This window comes from Rosa rugosa, chromosome 6, assembly GCF_958449725.1.
Source record: "Rosa rugosa chromosome 6, drRosRugo1.1, whole genome shotgun sequence".
Lineage (NCBI taxonomy): Eukaryota > Viridiplantae > Streptophyta > Magnoliopsida > Rosales > Rosaceae > Rosa > Rosa rugosa.
Window position 1 is genome coordinate 37,959,589 of NC_084825.1, and position 12,816 is coordinate 37,972,404.

General features: G+C 38.3%; 1 long non-coding RNA gene across 1 annotated transcript; it reads left to right on the plus strand.

Moving 5' to 3' along the window:
• Positions 1–689: 689 nt before the first annotated feature.
• On the plus strand, positions 690–7,665 carry LOC133717369 (uncharacterized). Its single transcript, XR_009849566.1, has 2 exons — positions 690–1,614; positions 6,836–7,665. It is a non-coding gene; the product is annotated as an uncharacterized LOC133717369 (long non-coding RNA).
• The last annotated feature ends 5,151 nt before the right edge of the window (positions 7,666–12,816 follow it).

The following is a 12,816-nucleotide window of genomic DNA, read 5'->3' on the forward strand; positions in this document are numbered from 1 at the left end:
GTAATTAATTTTTACAAAGTAAATTTAAGAAACAAAAAAAAAAGTGATTATACAACAAAATATTCTGAAAAAATGAAGCATAATGACCCTAATAGCCAAACATGCATACTAACTGACAATAAAATAATAAAATTACAAAAATTACAATGACTCAACCAAGTGATTATCTTAACACAAATAGACATACCAAATTCTTATATATAAAAACAGTATTATAATAAAGATTAATAAATACTTTGTTGTATAATCACTTTTTTTTGTTCCTTATTTTTACTTTGTAAAAATTAATTGCAATAATTTTTGAAGAACAATAAAAATTATTCAAGAAAACATGATGCTGGAATGATTACCGTTATTATTTATCGGGAAACAATAATTAGATGTAAAATATGATGGAAAGTTTTCACATGAATAGTGTTAGGGTTATAATAGTCATTTTAATGGGCAATTTGAGTAAAATGTCTGATTTGCCCTTGCACTTAACGGGGAGATAACTGAATATAGACGGAAGCACCTTATTGATGTGGTTTTGAAAGTTCAAGTACCTATTTGATCACTTTGAAAGTCCAGGTACCATTCTGTCCGGTCCGAAAAAGTTCAGACCCCACCTATAATAAAAACCCAAAATTAATCCATTTTTATGTCGTTTGGAAACTTCTAAAGAAACCAAAGGACTAATTTAGCTAAGCTGAGCCGCCATGACAGAAATGCGTGGTCTTTTTCCATTCTAAGCTAGGTCGCTAGGTAGCCCCAAATATTGATTCTCGATCTGTCTCTCTCTAATACGTACTGGCATGGAGAGGATCCCTCCGGCCAGCTACGTATTACTACATGTCTTCTCCTCGACTTTTCTTAATTTGGCGTTTAATTTGCACACTAAACTAGCACTACAGCTCGATCATATGTCATATGTTAGTTCCTCTTGATCAAGTAATTTAATTACTCAGGCTTGTTTCAGTGTATGGACGTTCAGATAAAAGAGCAATATATAAATTCATAGTCAATTATTTGATTTTAGCATATATAGGACTTGAGACCTGGCTATGTAATGGGTTGCTAAGATTGTTGCGGATCAAGAACCTAGCTGCAGATGATTTGAACTATCTGACCCAATGTTTTAAAAAGCGCGCGTCAGGCGCGCCTTCAAGCTCAAAAGGCGTGAGGCGTGAAGAAAAGTGAGTCTGTTTTGCAGATGAGGCGCAGAGGCGCAGGAGGCGGAGATGGAGGCGTGGAAGACGGAGAAATCGCGCCTTAAGGCTTGCTGAGCGTACGCCTGGAATTTTTTTTTTTTTTTATCACACCAAAACGACGTCGTTTTGGTGTTTTGAGAGGGTTTTTCATTTAGTTGGTGTATTATACCCGAGCGAAGCCCCAAATCCCTCAACAGCCTCCTCCCCGAGACCCCGACTCTTCAGTCTCAAGAGCACCCAATCCCAATCCCAATCCCTTACTCGAAGATAAAATCATGAAGAGCCCATATGTGTTTTGAAGAATTGGAACAAGAAGGAGGTATGATCGATCGAGAGAGGCGAATTGGAGCTCCGGTTATAGAATCCGATCGGCGAGTTTAGTGTCGAATTCGGATCGGCGAAGTCTGCGTCTGTGCGATTGAAGGTGAAGAAAATGAAGGACAAATATTTGTGGAATGTATTCTGATATATCATCGTCTTAAATGGAGTGTTACAAGCTAAAACTATAAATAGAAGATGAAAGCAGATTGCAGTGAAGTGTAAAGCAACTATGTACACCGAGCACAGCAAGGTATTGGAACGTGAACAGCTATGACTGGAACATGGACAGCAGCAGCAAAGTAGACACAGCAGCTGCAAAGTAGACAGTAGCAAAGTAGCTAAACGTGGACAGCAGCAAAGTAGCTAGACAGCATGTGGTATAGCATCAGCAGCAGCAGCTTTGTTCAGAAGGTGGACAGTAGCAAAGTAGCTAAACGTGGACAGCAGCAAAGTAGCTAGACAGCATATTCCAATATTCCAATACTCCCCCTCAAGCTGGATCAAGGAGGTTCATTGAGCCAAGCTTGCCAAGAATTCGATGGAACTGAGCAGTAGAGAGAGATTTGGTGAAAATATCAGCCAACTGATCATGACTTCGAGTGTAATGAGTATCAATAATTTTGGATTGAACTTGAGCTCGAATATAATGGCAATCAACCTCGATATGCTTGGTTCTTTCATGAAAGACTGGATTAGAAGCAATGTGCATTGCAGCTTGATTGTCACAGAAAAGAGACATTGGTTGACTACTAGGGAACCCCAAATCAGAGAGGAGACCTTTTAGCCAAATAAGCTCACAAGCAGTGGAGGCCATAGCTCGATATTCAGCCTCTGCACTAGAACGAGCAACAACAGTTTGCTTCTTGCTCTTCCAAGTAACCAGGTTACCACCAACAAATGTGCAGAAGCCAGTAGTGGATTTACGATCAAGGGAGTTGCCTGCCCAATCAGCATCAGTATATCCCATAATGTGAGTGTTTCCATTGTTTTTCATCAAAATGCCTCTACCAATGGAACCTTTGAGATAGCGAAGGATTCGCTTTACAATGTGAAGATGAGCCAAAGTTGGAGTATGCATGAATTGGCTGACAATGCTTACAGCGTAAGCAATGTCAGGTCGAGTGATCGTGAGATAAATAAGCTTACCAACTAATCTTTGATAGACAGCTAGATTACAGGGAGACTCACTTGATGCATCAAGTTGCAGCTTACTGTCAAGGGGAGTGCGGGCTGGTTTGCAATCCTTCATATCTGCATCTTGCAGCAAATCAAGAACATACTTTCTTTGGTTAAGAAAGAGGCCTTTATGAGAAGTAGCCATTTCGATACCAAGAAAATATTTAAGAATCCCCAAATCTTTGATAGCAAACCTGTTTCGAAGTGATTGTTTGAGCAACTCAATCTCTTCAGCATTGTCACCTGTTACGATTAAATCATCAACATAGATAAGCACCAGAAGTTTACTGGTTGAGCCAATGCGAATGAACAATGAAGAATCTGCATTGCTTCTGTGAAAACCGACTTCTTCAAGTACTGAACTAAGTTTGGCATACCATGCACGTGGAGATTGTTTTAAGCCATAGATGGCTTTGTGAAGCTTGCACACTATATCAGGATCATGAGATTGAGAATGACCGGGAGGTAACCTCATATAGACTTCCTCTTCAAGATCACCATGTAAGAAAGCATTTTTGACATCCATTTGGTAGAGAGGCCATGCATGATTAGTTGCAACTGATAACAAAACTCTTACTGTGTTCATTTTAGCAACAGGAGCAAAGGTTTCCTTGTAATCTACCCCATATGTTTGAGTAAAACCACGAGCCACTAAACGAGCTTTATGTCTCTCCACCGTGCCATCAGAGTGAAACTTGGTCTTATAAACCCATCTACAACCTACAGCTTTCTTCCCTTTAGGAATTCGAACAATACTCCAAGTATTATTATCATTGAGAGCTTGAAGTTCATCTGACATAGCCTGCTTCCATTCAGCAAGATGATTGGCTGCCTCAAAACTTTGAGGTTCATGAGTATTATCAAGGGCACTCAGAAATGCAGAATGAGCAGATGAAAATTTATTATAAGAGATGAAGTGTGTCATCGGATACCTTGCATTGTAGGTTACATAGTCATTGAGCTTTGATGGAGGACCTCGTTCTCGTGGAGGGTTTCTACGAAGAACAATTGCAGATGGAGAACTGGGCTCATCAACAGATTGCATATCAATCTCTGGATCAGAAAGGACAGCTGGAACTTCTTGAACCGGAATAGCAGGATTGATAAACGGATTGCAATCCTCAACAATAGGAAGATTAGGGCTTGGAAACAGATCTGATAAATACTCCCCCTGACCAGTATCACATGATTTTCTTGTGAAATAGGGAGTATCTTCATCAAATCTTACATCCCTGGAGACAATGAGTTTCTTAGTAGCATAATTGTAGCATTTATACCCCTTTTGAGTAGATGAATATCCTAGGAAAACACATTTATCAGCTCTAGGATCAAGTTTATCACGTTGATGAGCTTGAATATGAACAAAGCATGTGCAGCCAAAGACTTTTAAGTGAGACAGATCAATCTTTCTACCTTTCAACACTTCAAGAGGAGATTTAAAACCAAGCACTCTGCTAGGTAATCTGTTGATGAGATATGTGGCAGTGAGAACACCTTGAGACCAAAATTTTTTTGGAACATTCATTTGAAACATAAGGGCTCTGGTTTTTTCAAGAAGGTCTCGATTTTTTCTCTCGGCAATCCCATTCTGTTGGGGAGTACCAACACAACTGGTTTGATGAACAATGCCTTCTATGCTCAAGTATTGTGACATGTTATTGGACATATACTCAGAACCATTATCGGATCGTAAAATATGAATAGATGATGAAAATTGAGTGATGACAAGTTTATGAAAATCTTTAAAAACATCCACAACTTCACTTTTTAGTTTCAAAAGATACAACCAAGTAATCCTTGTAAAATCATCTACAAAGGTTACAAAATACCTAAAACCATCATAGGACTCAAGAACTGGACCCCAAATGTCTGAATGCACGATTTCAAAAGATTTATTAGCCCTAGACAAAGAAGAAGTAAATGGTAATCTAGAGGATTTTGATAAATGACAAATATCACATTGATTAGCTGCCTTGCACATATTAGGAAACAAAAAAGACAACACTTTCTCAGATGGGTGAGCCAAACGTTGATGCCAAAGATGGTGATCTTGAGCTAAACTTGAACTAGTCTGAAAAGCCTTAGAGGTACAAGGGTTTTTTGACAAATAGTAAAGTCCATTCAAGAAGAAACCTTCACCAATCGTCTCCTTGGTGATGAGATCCTGAAATATAACCTTGTAAGGAGAGAAAATGACAAGACATTTTAAGGTATGTATAATTCTTCCAACAGACAGAAGTTGAAAAGGAAAGGAAGGAACATAAAGAGCAATTGACTCAATGATACTAGAAAGTAATTTTATTTTTCCTTTTCCCAAAACAGAAACACCTTTGCCATTTGCTACTGATACTTTAGAAGGAGTGGACAATTTTTCAAAGTCATGCAAATTTTTTAGCTTATTTGTCATGTGATCCGTAGCTCCTGAGTCTATAATCCAATAATCATCCATAGCACAAACATTTAGAGCAGTTGAGAAGGATTTTAGAATACCTGAAGCTTCTTCATGTGAGACACAATCAGTTTTTGCAAGAAAGCCAGCAAACTTTCCAAGGAGTGCAGTGTGGCTTTCACTCCCAATTATAGCTGGTTCTTCTTTTCCACCATGCATCTGCCTCTTGTTGAGATAGGCAGCAAATTCATTAATAAGCGCAGCGGGATTAGAGGTGAAATTCATCATACTCCCAGTAGAAGAAGCATCAGCAAGTTTTGCTCTGTGTGATGGAGTACTCCAGCCTTTTTGAAGAATTTTGCCTTCTTTTGAAAACTTTGGCTTCTGCTCAGGATGGAGAACCCAACATCTGTCCTTGACATGCCCAACACCTTCACAGTAAGTGCACTTCAAATCAGTTCTCTTGCCTTTGTATGTTCTCTCTTCAACTTGCCTATGATTTGAAACATAGGCTCTAGTTTCAGACAGACTAGACTTGTTCTCCATATTCATCACCTTTTTTCGAACCTCTTCCCTTTGAATCGTAGCACATACGGTGTTGAAAGATGGAAGCTCAGAATTCATGAGAATGTGGCTTCTCAAATCTTCATAATCTGAGCTTAAACTTGCAAGGAGTTGAAAAATCTTGTCCTCCTCTGCTCTTTTTAACAAAACACTGGCCTCTGTGGTATGAGGTCTGTAAACATCTAGCTCATTCCACATGCTTGTAAGGCTACCAAGGTGTTGAACAAAGAGCTTACCCTCTTGTTGTAGATCAGCAATATCTCGCTTGAGTTGAAACACTCGAGCAGCATTATTCTGATTTCCATACATCTCTTTAACATATTTCCAGAGATGCATAGAAGACTCAGAAAAGCTAAAAATCTCCCTTATTCTGCTTTCCATAGAATTGAGTAACCAAGACATAACAAGTTGATCATTGCACAACCAAGAATTATATGTAGGGGAGTCAGCTTCTGGCATCTGTATAACTCCATTGACATAACCAAGCTTGGACCTTCCTCCAAGAGCAAGTGTAACAGCTCTAGCCCAAGAAAGATAGTTGAATTCATTCAACAAAACAGAGCTAAGACGTTGGTTTGGATTAAACTCAACATCGGAAGAATTTGAGGTTAGAAGAGAATCCTCATTTTTTGAACCAGATTTCCCAGCCATAATAAGCTGACAAGCTTGGGAACTACACAAGAACAATTACAGAGTCAGGCTTTGAATTCCTGCTCTGATACCATGAAGAAAATGAAGGACAAATATTTGTGGAATGTATTCTGATATATCATCGTCTTAAATGGAGTGTTACAAGCTAAAACTATAAATAGAAGATGAAAGCAGATTGCAGTGAAGTGTAAAGCAACTATGTACACCGAGCACAGCAAGGTATTGGAACGTGAACAGCTATGACTGGAACATGGACAGCAGCAGCAAAGTAGACACAGCAGCTGCAAAGTAGACAGTAGCAAAGTAGCTAAACGTGGACAGCAGCAAAGTAGCTAGACAGCATGTGGTATAGCATCAGCAGCAGCAGCTTTGTTCAGAAGGTGGACAGTAGCAAAGTAGCTAAACGTGGACAGCAGCAAAGTAGCTAGACAGCATATTCCAATATTCCAATAGAAGGTTTGTTGTTCTTTTAAGAGTTCGTATTGTTCTTTAATTTGATTACTGAATTAGCTTTAGTGTTTTTGCTTGATTGTTCATACTGTAGGTGAGTTGTTTGTTCGTGTGAATTGTGTGTGTTGAACTGTTGATCTGCTTGGTAGTTGGAAGGATGGTGTTTCGGAAGGATGGTGTATCATGGATGTGAACATAGCTTGTTTCATGACTTCACACATGGTTATTTGATAAATGGCATCCCTTAGTAGACCCGGATCCACAACCTGGATGCTTTGATGTTTATAATTGAACATTCAATTTCAAAGGTTTAATAGGCTGAATTTTTGCTAAGAGAGTAAACAAGTTAAGATGAATATCCTGCCTCTGCTGAAGCCTCTGCTTGTCTTGCTTGTAATTTTGTTCCCCAGTATTGTTAAACCAATTAGCAAAGCAGCTGATGATCACGACTGCCCAGTTTGTGACTATGAATGAACATTACCTTTTATTCCTTTGTAATATTCCCTTCAACTTTATATCTTTGGATTTATTATAGGTTTGGTGATTTTGTTGAATCATATGGTTTTAGTACTTGCTTATTATGAATGGATGACAATTTATAATGTTTTTTTTGTTACAATACATGTTCTATATATAAGACTAGTTCTATACGTAAATACAGGAAATTTATACGTAAGGCTTGATAGACCAAAAGAATGTCTGCACTCTTCACGTATGCATGCATGCAAGGCAACTCTATCTCTCAAGTCTCCTAACCTTATCCCACCTTCTTTATAATTATCATGCTTATCAATTGTATATGTAAATCTAATATAATAGAGTTCTACTCTATCTTGTGTAACGACTTGTAGTGATCACTAGTATCTGTTGAATATAAATACATGGTATTGGCCATCAATTAAGGTGTGCTCAATACTACATTTCCATCCCTTGTTTCTAAACCTTTTATGGTATCAAGAGCTTGTAGTGTCTAACGACAAACTCCATTTTTTTTTACCAATGACCACTATCAGTTCGACCTCCTCCTCTACTATCTCCTCCACCACCTCCTCCCAAACCCTCAACCTCAACAATAATCATTCTGTCAATCCCTCACAGTCTTCTAATGCTGGAAATGATTTTTCTTCTGGCAATGTATCTCATTTTCTATCCATCAGGTTAGATAGAACCAACTATCCTCTGTGGTTGGCTCAGATCACTCCTATTCTCAAGGGTCGTAAACTCATGGGCATTGTGGATGGCACTAATCCCTGCCCTCCATGTTTCCTTGCTGCTAGTGACGGCAATCTCACAGACACTGTCAATCCCAACTATGAAAATTGGATTGCTCAAGAGCAGACTGTGCTCAGTTGGATCAATGGGTCTCTCACTCCCTCTGTCCTTGCAACAGTTGCCCGTTCCACATCTGCCTTTTTCACCTGGAAGTCCTTGGCTAGGAGATATGCATCTCAATCCCAGAATCGGGTTCTGCAGCTCCGTAGCGATCTCCTTCGTACTTTCCGTGGTAATCTCAGCATCTCTGACTATCTTGACAAGATTAATTCCATGGCAGATAATCTTGCCCTTGCCGGACATCCTATGGGTGATGAAGATCTGGTATCTATTATTATGAACAACGTTGGTCCAGTCTATGAGACCACAGTGAGTTCTGCTCAAGCACGTGATACCCCTATCACGTATGATTCTCTTGAAGCCTTACTTTTATCTGCGGAACGAAGAATGGCTGATCAACATCAAGGTGCTCTTGACCTCAGCTCTCAACTGACAGCCCTCCATGTCTCTAATTCTGGCCGTGGGAGAGGCCGTGGTCATCATCAGACTCCATTTTCTGGAGGACGTAATCCTTATCCTCCTTCTAGCTTTGGCAGATCGGGTACCCCAACTACATTTGGTACTCGAGGACGTGGCATCTCAACTGGTGGAACATCTATTCTTGGTCCTCACCCTTCCACAACCAACTCATCCTCTGGCAGAATTTCTTGCCAAATTTGTAGCCGCAGCGGTCATTCGGCTTTAGATTGCTATAACAGGTTGAACCTTTCCTTTGAAGGTCGAGTTCCCACTAAGAAACTCAGTGCTTTGGCTGCCTCTGTCTCTACACCATCATCATCTACATGGTTGCTTGATAGTGGAGCCAACACCCATGTTACCTCTGATCTCAATAATCTGCAGTTCCCAAAAGAATACAATGGCACTGACCAAATTGGTGGTATAGGTACCAACTCTAATTTACCTATTTCTCATGTTGGTTCTTCTCTCTTAACTACCGGTAACCAATCTTTTCAGCTAAACAATATTCTCCATTGTCCTACCGCTTCTACCAACCTCCTTTCTCTCTACCAATTTTCTTCTGATAATGATTGTTATTTTCTAATCTCTCCTACCATTTTTCTTGTTAAGGACTTAAAAACAGGGAGGACGCTTTTTCGGGGGAGGAGTAGAAATGGTCTCTATCTGTTGCGCCTTCAATCACAACATGATCTTGATCCCGGTCGTCATTTTGCTTTTGTTGGTGTACGGGTCCCCGCTCATGTCTGGCATTCTAGGCTAGGACATTCTTCATTCAAAATTTTATCTAGGATTTTATCAAATAAAAGTGTGCCTGTGTCAGGCCCTTCGTCAATGTCATTTTGTCAGTCTTGTCCATTAGGAAAGAGTACTAAGCTTCCTTTTCAATTATCTGAGTCTGTATCAAATTATCCTTTGGAATTAATTCATTCGGATGTTTGGTCTTGTTCAACTTTGTCAATTCAAGGATTTAAGTATTATGTTCTTTTTGTTGATGATTACTCTAGATACTGTTGGATCTTCCCAATGAAAAACAAAAGTGAAGTATACTCAATTTTTGTCCACTTTCATAAACAAGTTGAAAATCTCCTTTCCACTAAAATCAAAATGCTTCAAACTGATGAAGGTGGTGAATATACCTCCCTTGCTCTCCGACAATACCTAGCTAATCATGGAATTTGTCAACGCTTTTCTTGTCCTAAACACCCTGAGCAAAATGGTCTTGCCGAGCGCAAGCATCGTCATATAGTTGATACCGGTCTTACTCTCCTGGCTCATGCTTATGTTCCTTCAACATATTGGGTTGAAGCCTTTAACACTGCTATTTATATTATAAATAGACTTCCTTCTCCTGTTATTCAATATAGCACACCGTATACTAATTTGTTTCACCGTGAACCACAATACAAATTTTTAAAGGTGTTTGGTTGTGCTTGTTTTCCGTATTTACGACCTTACAACACCTCAAAACTTCAAGTTCGGTCAAAGAAATGTGTCTTCTTGGGATATTCTTTAAATCATCTAGGGTATAGGTGCTTGGATTTATCTACAGGTCGTGTCTATCTCTCAAGGCATGTTGTGTTTGATGAAGGCTGCTTTCCTTTTCGTGAGACAAATTCTCCCTCTCCTGGTAATTCTTCAATTTTACATCCTTTAGAATTCTTTCCTCTTACTTTTCCTCCTGTTTCTTCTCATCCATATCCTTTAATTAATGATACAAATCCACCTACTCCACCGTCTTCCTCCCAAGATAATTCTAGATCTTTATCATTATCCATTCCACCACACTTTCACCCTAATCCATCTACTTCACAACAACCCAGTTCAGCTTTGACCTCTTCTACAATTACTTCTCCTATTTTGTTGTCACCTTCACAACCAACATCACCACCTCCAATTAATCCTTCCTCCGGCTTACGCCTTACGCCTCAAGGCGAACGCCTTGCTGAGGCTCTCCCGGCTACGCCTCAGCCTTTTAAAACATTGATCTGACCTATCCTTATCACCCTGTTTTTTTTCTCTAATGGGGAGCACACTGCACTACCTAAGTGGATCTGAGAATGGAAAAGTATTGAGGCATGCGTGAGAAAATGGGAAATGAAGCCAATGGATCAAAAGTTTGGCAACAAACAAGAAAGAAAGCCTATCAAATTTAAGTCTTGTTTCTTGTTGCTGATTGACAGTTAACCCATCATAATCTTCTTCTGGGTGTTCTAATCACTCCATCACTAGAACTCGCGTGTGCCCCGCACCCAAACAAGATTCTAATCCTCGTCGCTCTCTTTTCGATAAAGATTCCAGCTGCTATTATTTTTAATTATACTCGATAGCTGCAACAATTATTCAATTCGTGATGGTGATCTTCAACTAAACTAAACAGAGAGACGACTGTATACATACATATATATGCTGGACCAAGCTTGCTGGCCGCCCACATTCGGTTCAAGCAGGCAAACACATTATCATGACAGTGATGTCTTGATTCATCTTAAGTCTCATGAAATAGCACGTAATTTAGCATTTGCTTTATAACAAGAAGAAACTGAACGATCTTCACACTTCTTCTTTCACCATATATGTCTTCTATAATCTTGCATGTCTATAATGAAATCATTAACTTTTATAACTAAAAACGGACAAAAATGACTTCCTTGCATTGTTACTAATTTGCACTTGATGAAAATTTCTTAGGCTACATTTGGATGAGACAATTTTAAAATATTGAGAAACTTTGAAATAATGGAATCTAGAACTCTGTCAATTAAAATTTCACTAATTGTAATTTTCATTGTTTAGTTGTATCTATTTAAAATATGGAATGTGAAATAAATTATGAAAGTTTAAAACAAATTAAAATATTAAAATAAAAAAATATTTTGTTTTGGAAACTAATAAAGAAATAAGAACAAACTTCTGTAAGGAAATTAGAAATGACATATATTTTGATAGAAATTGAAGTGTGGAATTTAGACAATCAACTCCTTCATTTTTTTTCCACAGAGAAATTCATAATTTCTAAGTTTAGAGTATGACATTCATGTTTAGAACATTTTCATTTAAATACTATCTTTGATTATTTTCTCCCTTCATCAAAACACATCATCAACTTAATTACATGTATCATGTGATACGAGATTTTAACCAAGGTGGATTCGGCCTATATAAGTGAACCTCCCACTATTTATTTTGTTGTTCTTTTTCAATGCGAGTTTCTTTTTACTTTTTTTTTCTGTTACCCTATACTAGACTGCCTAAATGATGCTGTGAGCGAAAGTTTGTGATGAGACTATATGAAATCAAATAGTTTTTATTGTTTTTGGAAAATTCTTCTAAGCACCGGCAGTGCAAGTAAACGAACATATTCAACAGATCTTAATCATTGATATTTGTAAACAATTTTTTTTACAAATTAAAAAATATACTTGATATTATTCAGTTATCTATTTCTATTGGTGCAAGTGCAGTGCATTAAATATTCTTTCTTTCTTTCCTAGGGATCGATTGTTAGAGTGGACCTTGACCTGTTGAGCACGTTTGTTGTGACTAGTGGGCTGGTGGGATTGGGTTGATCCGTTGATGGGTAACCAGTTGAAATCTAATGTTTTATTGGAGCCAAAAGTAACATCACTTTTAATTTGAGCAGTAAAGGCATTAGAGATTTGACCGTGATTCCATGATTTCCATCCCTCTCCGTTCCAGCATGTCTCCACTGAAACCCAAGTGCGGAATAATTAACTCAATTCCCTTGCAAGTTTCAAGTGTTAAAAGGAAAGAGAAGATCTTGCGTGGAGCACCCGTAGGGACACGTGGTTGGTAATTGGTGGGCTGATGGGCCCGGATAATTTTTATTCCTGTGAACTTTGACATGTCATTCAATCATCATTTCTAATCATGATGTATTTTGTTGAACAATTCTTTCACCAAAAATCTTCAAATATTAATATTTCATTTCATTTGATAAAATGTATTATGAGATCGAGCAGGTTGTAATGTAGGCATAATTTTTTCGAATCTCGTTAAATCAGTGTGCACTCCTCAAAATTTAAATAGTAAAAGTAAAAAAAAAAAAAAAATATTTCTATACTAAATTTCTCACGCAATCAGTTGCTAATTGCAGTTACATTTTTGTCTAATATCGAATTAATCAATAGCTGAATCGATGGGTGGGGTCTTTTTTTGCATTTTGATAATGTTATGGAAGGTGCATAATTTTTGGTGTAATGTAATGGGTGACGTGTAAGAACTGAGAACCTAACATACATGTCCAATGAGCTTATAATAAAGGCT